Genomic DNA, 6,919 nt, shown 5'->3' on the forward strand with positions numbered 1-6,919 from the left:
CTTGATAAATTCCCATGTCATTTTTAGGCACTGGAAAAATCTTGTAAACTGTTGTTTGTTTATTTTTGCTAATAGTGCACACAATCGCACAAAAATTATTAACTGTCATTTCTGATTTTGTAGTTTTCTGTCAAAAATACTCTACATTTTCACATAATTTTAAAGTTTCACATTTTGCTTTTAGATTATTAACCCACCTGGAGTCCACCTTTATATATGTTGGTCCGGTTTCATTTTACACTATGTTGAGCTAGGTTCTCCAGTACCACCTACTAAACAGCCCACTGTCACTGATTAGTGTGGCTATCTTTAGTCTATGTTGTTATGAAGTATACATGAGTTCAACTCTGAAGTTTGTACCATCCTTATTTTACATTTATATTTCTTAGCATTTTTCAAAGGTTTTGTGTGTGGGGTTATGTGTGACAGAGAAATAGGTTTATTCTGCTTTGTTTTCACACTGATGACAACTAGATCTGATAGCCAGACTTTAAAATTTTACAATATAAGACATTTTTCTAATGGCTAAAGCAGTATGAAGATGGAATAAACTGTCTTGTTGGCATCCTTGTCATGAAGGTATTGAAAAATTTGGATCTCCACATACGAGAAAATTCCAAGTAAATCTGCATTCAGAACATAGACTTAATTAATTGATCCATATCATTCGCTTCTACTTTGAAATACTGTGACTCTACATGTGAAGAACAATTGAAGGTTAGCTGTAGGTAACCTGGATAATAACAATATGGCCTTTAAAGTGAAAGAATAATGATCATTTTATTACAGAGTTGGAATAAAGAATGTCAGGTTTCAAGCAAGCTTTGAGGTATCCAATCTGCTGTTAGTGCCAGTATTAATGGATTTCTGGGAACAATGATTTCCAGAGCAAGAGAAAGAAAGACACCAGATTTGTAATGTCTATGCAGAGAAACTTATTAGAGTGGTCAGATATTACTGCAATAATGTGCAGGATCTAGTTCAGCTATTGAAAAGATATCAGGGACTACTCACTGTGAAATTGATATACCACTAGAAAGAATTATCTAATTACAATGAAGGACAGCAAGAGAGGAGGAAAGGAATAAAATGATCCATTAAAACATCCAGAAAATAAGAAAATTCTGATAGTAATTCTTTAGCTATCAGGGATTGTTTTGAAAGAAAATAAATTCCTCAGTAAAAAGACAATGTGGTTGAAGATGTAAAAAACATGAACATGCCAATTACAAGTAAGGAGATTGAATAAGCAATTAAATGGCCATCATAGGAATGCCCAAGAATTAATGACTTCAATATTGAATTCTACCAAACATTTTAAGAACTAATACCATCTTTCCAAACTCCTCCAAAAAGCTGAAGATGAGGATACATTTGTATTTATTTTGTGAGGCCAGCATTGCCCTGATAGTAAATCCAGAGAAGAATACTATAATAAAGAGAATTACAGGCCAGTATTCCTGACAAATACAGGTGCTACAATTCTTTTTTTTTTTCTTTTTTTTCCCCCATTTATTTATTTAATTGCATTTTAGGTTTTGGGGTACATGTGAAGAACATGCAAGATTGTTGCATAGGTACACACGTGGCAGTGTGATTTGCTGCCTTCCTCCCCATCACCTACCTCTGGCATCTCTCCCCTTGCTATCTCTCCCCAGTTCCCCACCCCCCACCGTCCCTCCCCTATTTCCCCCTAACTGACCCCAGTGTGTAGTGCTCCCCTCCCTGTGTCCATGTGTTCTCATTGTTCAACACCCGCCTGTGAGTGAGAACATGCGGTGTTTGATCTTCTGCTCTTCTGTCAATTTGCTGAGAATGATGGTTTCCAGGTTCATTCATGTCCCTACAAAGGACACAAACTCATCGTTTTTGATGGCTGCATAATATTCCATGGTGTATATGTGCCACATTTTCCCTGTCCAGTCTATCATCGATGGACATTTGGGTTGGTTCCAGGTCTTTGCTATTGTAAACAGTGCTGCAATGAACATTCGTGTGCACGTGTCCTTATAGTAGAACGATTTATAATCCTTTGGATATATACCCAGTAATGGGATTGCTGGGTCAAATGGAAGTTCTATTTCTAGGTCCTTGAGGAATTGCCACACTGTCTTCCACAATGGTTGAACTAATTTACACTCCCACCAACAGTGTAAAAGTGTTCCTATTTCTCCACATCCTCTCCAGCATCTGTTGTCTCCAGATTTTTTAATGATTGCCATTCTAACTGGCGTGAGATGGTATCTCAATGTAGTTTTGATTTGCATTTCTCTGATGACCAGTGATGATGAGTATTTTTTCATATGTTTGTTGGCCTCATGTATGTCTTCTTTTGTAAAGTATCTGTTCATATCCTTTGCCCACTTTTGAATGGGCATGTTCGTTTTTTTCTTGAAAATCTCTTTTAGTTCTTTGTAAATTCTGGATATCAGCCCTTTGTCAGATGGGTAAACAGCAAAATTTTTTTCCCATTCTGTTGGTTGCCGATTCACTCTAATGACTGTTTCTTTTGCTGTGCAGAAGCTGTGGAGTTTGATTAGGTCCCATTTGTCTATTTTGGCTTTTGTTGCCAATGCTTTTGGTGTTTTGGTCATGAAGTCCTTGCCTACGCCTACGTCCTGAATGGTTTTGCCTAGATTTTCTTCTAGGGTTTTTATGGTGTTAGGTCTTATGTTTAAGTCTTTAATCCATCTGGAGTTAATTTTAGTGGAAGGTGTCAGGAAGGGGTCCAGTTTCTGCTTTCTGCACATGGCTCGCCAGTTTTCCCAACACCATTTATTAAACAAGGAATCCTTTCCCCATGGCTTATTTTTGTCTGGTTTGTCAAAGATCAGATGGTTGTAGATATGTTGTGTTGCCTCCGAGACCTCTGTTCTATATCCATTGGTCTATATCTCTGTTTTGGTACCAGTACCATGCTCTTTTGTTTACTGTAGCCTTGTAGTATAGTTTGAAGTCTGGTAGTGTGATGCCTCCCGCTTTGTTCTTTTTGCTTAGAATTGACTTGGCTATGCGGGCTCTCTTTTGGCTCCATATGAAGTTTAAGGTGTTTTTTTCCAGTTCTGTGAAGAAGGTCGTTGGTAGCTTGATGGGGATAGCATTGAATCTGTAAATTACTTTGGGCAGTATGGCCGTTTTCACGATATTGATTCTTCCTAACCATGAACATGGAATGCTTCTACACCTGTTTGTGTCCTCTCTTATTTCATTGAGCAGTGGCTTGTAGTTCTCCTGGAAGAGGTCCTTTACATTCCTTGTTAGTTGTATTCCTAGGTATTTTATTCTCTTTGTGGCAATTGTGAATGGAAGTTTGTTCTTGATTTGGCTCTCTTTAAGTCTGTTATTGGTGTATAGGAATGCATGTGATTTTTGCACATTGATTTTGTATCCTGAGACTTTGCTGAAGTTGCTTATCAGTCTCAGGAGATTTGGAGCTGAGACGATGGGGTCTTCTAGATACACAATCATGTCATCTGCAAATAGAGACAATTTGACTTCCTCCTTTCCTATTTGAATGCCCTTTATTTCTTTTTCTTGCCTGATTGCTCTGGCTAGAACTTCCAGTACTATATTGAGTAGGAGTGGTGAGAGAGGGCATCCGTGTCTAGTGCCAGATTTCAAGTGGAGTGCTTCCAGCTTTTGCCCATTCAGGATGTTATTGGCTGTTGTTTTGTCATAAATAGCTTTTATTATTTTGAGATACATTCCATCAATACCTAGCTCATTGAGTGTTTTTAGCATAAAGGGCGGTTGAATTCTGTCAAAGGCCTTCTCTGCATCGATTGAGATAATCATGTGGTTTTTGTCTTTGGTTCTGTTTATGTGGTGAATTACGTTTATAGACTTTTGTATGTTGAACCAGGCTTGCATCCCTGGGATGAAGCCTACTTGATCATGGTGGATAAGCTTTTTGATGTGCTGTTGCAATCGGCTTGTCAGTATTTTATTGAAGATTTTTGCATCTATGTTCATCATGGATATTGGCCTGAAGTTTTCTTTTCTTGTTGAGTCTCTGCCAGGTTTTGGTATCAGGATGATGTTGGTCTCTTAAAATGATTTTGGAAGAATTCCCTCTTTTAGTATTGTTTGGAATTGTTTCAGAAGGAATGGTACCAGCTCCTCTTTGTATGTCTGGTAGAATTCGGCTGTGAACCCGTTTGGACCTGGGCTTTTTTTGGGTGGTAAGCTCTTAATTGCTGCCTCAACTTCAGACCGTGTTATGGGTCTGTTCAGGGTTTCGGCCTCTTCCTGGTTTAGGCTTGGGAGGAGGTAAGTCCAGGATTTCATCCATTTCTTCCAGGTTTACTAGTTTATTTGCATAGAGTTGTTTGTAATAATCTCTGATGATGGTTTGAATTTCTGTGGAATCTGTGGTGATATCCCCTTTATCATTTTTTATGGCATCAATTTGGTTATTCTCTCTTTTCTTTTTTATTAATCTGGCTAGTGGTCTGTCTATTTTGTTGATCTTTTCAAAAAACCAGCTCCTGGGTTTACTGATTTTTTTGAAGGGTTTTTTGTGTCTCTATCTCCTTCAGTTCTGCTCTGATCTTAGCTATTTCTTGTCTTCTGCTAGACTTTGAGTTTTTTGATCTTGCTCCTCTAGCACTTTTAATTTTGACGATAGAGTGTCAATTTTTGATCTCTCCTTGCTTCTCATGTGGGCACTTATTGCTATATATTTTCCTCTAGAGACTGCTTTAAATGTGTCTCAGAGATTCTGGTATGTTGTGCCTTCATTCTTGTTGGTTTCGAAGAACATCTTTATTTCTGCCTTCATTTCATTGTTTATCCAGTCAACATTCAAGAGCAAGTTGTTCAGTTTCCATGAAGCTGTGTGGTTCTGAGTTAGTTTTTGAATTCTGAGTTCTAACTTGATTGCTCTGTGGTCTGAGAGACTGTTTGTTATGATTTCCATTCTTTTGCATTTGCTGAGGAGTGATTTACTCCCAATTATGTGGTCAATTTTAGAGTAGATGTGATGTGGTGCTGAGAAGAATGTATATTCTGTGGATTTGGGGTGGAGAGTTCTGTAAATGTCTATTAGGTTTGCTTGGTCCAGGTCTGAGTTCAAGTCCTGGATATCCTTGTCAATTTTCTGTCTCGTTGATCTGTCTAATATTGACAATGTGGTGTTAAAGTCTCCCACTATAATTGTGTGGGAGTCTAAGTCTCTTTGTAAGTCATTAAGAACTTGCCTTATGTATCTGGGTGCTCCTGTATTGGGTGCATATATATTTAGGATCGTTAGCTCTTCTTGTTGCATTGATCCTTTTACCATTATGTAATGTCCTTCTTTGTCTCTTTTGATCTTTGTTGCTTTAAAGTCTAATTTATCAGAGATGAGAATTGCAACTCCTGCTTTTTTTTTTGCTCTCCATTTGCTTGGTAAATCTTCCTCCATCCCTTTATTTTGAGCCTTTGTGCATCCTTACATGTGAGATGGGTTTCCTGGATACAGCACACCGATGGGTTTTGGCTTTTTATCCAATTTGCCAGTCTGTGTCTTTTGATTGAGGCATTTAGTTCATTTACATTTAGGGTTAATATTGTTATGTGTGAATTTGATACTGCCATTTTGGTGCTAGCTGGTTGTTTTGTCCATTAGTTGATGCAGGTTCTTTTTGTGTTGATTCTCTTTACCATTTGGCATGTTTTTGGAGTGGCTGGTACTGGTTGTTCCTTTATATGCGTAGAGCCTCTTTCAGGAACTCTTGTAAAGCTGGTCTGGTGGTGACGAAATCCCTGAGTACTTGCATGTTCAGAAAGGATTTTATTTTTCCTTCACTTATGAAGCTTAGATTGGCTGGATAGGAGATTCTGGGTTGAAAGTTCTTTTCTTTAAGGATGTTGAATATTGGCCCCCACTCTCTTCTGGCTTGCAGGGTTTCTGCTGAGAGATCTGCTGTGAGTCTGATGGGCTTCCCTTTGTGGGTAACCCGACCTTTCTCTCTGGCTGCCCTTAGTATTTTCTCCTTCATTTCAACCCTGGTGAATCTGACGATTATGTGCCTTGGAGTTGCTCTTCTTGACGAATATCTTTGTGGTGTTCTCTGTATTTCCTGGACTTGAATATTTGCCTGCCTTGCTAGGTTGGGGAAGTTTTCCTGGATAATATCCTGAAGAGTATTTTCCAGGTTGGATTCATTCTCTTCGTCGCATTCAGGTACACCTATCAAATGTAGATTAGGTCTTTTCACATAGTCCCACATTTCTTGGAGACTTTGTTAATTCCTTTTTACCCTTTTTTCTTCATTCTTTCCTTCCCATTTTATTTCATTGAGTTGATCTTCGACCTCTGATATCCTTTCTTCTGCTTGGTCAATTCAGCTGTCGATACTTGTGCATGCTTCGCGAAGTTCTTGTGTTGTGTTTTTCAGCTCCATCAATTCACTTATATTCCTTTCTATTTTGTCCATTCTCGTTAGCATTTCATCAAATCTTTTTTTAAGGTTCTTAGTTTCTTTGCATTGGGTTAGAACATGTTCTTTTAGTTCACAAAAGTTTCTTACTACCCACCTTCTGAAGTCTGATTCTGTCATTTCATCACACTCGTTCTCCATCCAACCTTGTTCCCTTGCTGGTGAGGAGTTGTGATCCCTTGTAGGAGGAGAGGTGTTCTGGTTTCAGGTGTTTTCATCCTTTTTGTGCTGGTTTCTTCCCATCTTTATGGATTTATCCACCTGTCGTCTTTGTAGTTGCTGGCTTTCAGATTGGGTCTCTGAGTGGACGTTTGTTGATGATGAAGTTATTTCTGTTTCTTGGTTTTCCTTCTAACAGTCTGGCCCCTCTGCTGTAGGTCTGCTGAGGTCCACTCCAGGCCCTGCTTGCCTGGGGATCACCTGCAGCAGCCTCTGCACTTTCACTGGGAGCTGCAATCCTGAGCTGTTCCTAAATGGCCATCTTGGATCCTAGCCCC

Source organism: Sapajus apella, unplaced genomic scaffold (genome assembly GCF_009761245.1).
Source record: "Sapajus apella isolate SASKATOON/1434 unplaced genomic scaffold, GSC_monkey_1.0 scaffold8, whole genome shotgun sequence".
NCBI lineage: Eukaryota > Metazoa > Chordata > Mammalia > Primates > Cebidae > Sapajus > Sapajus apella.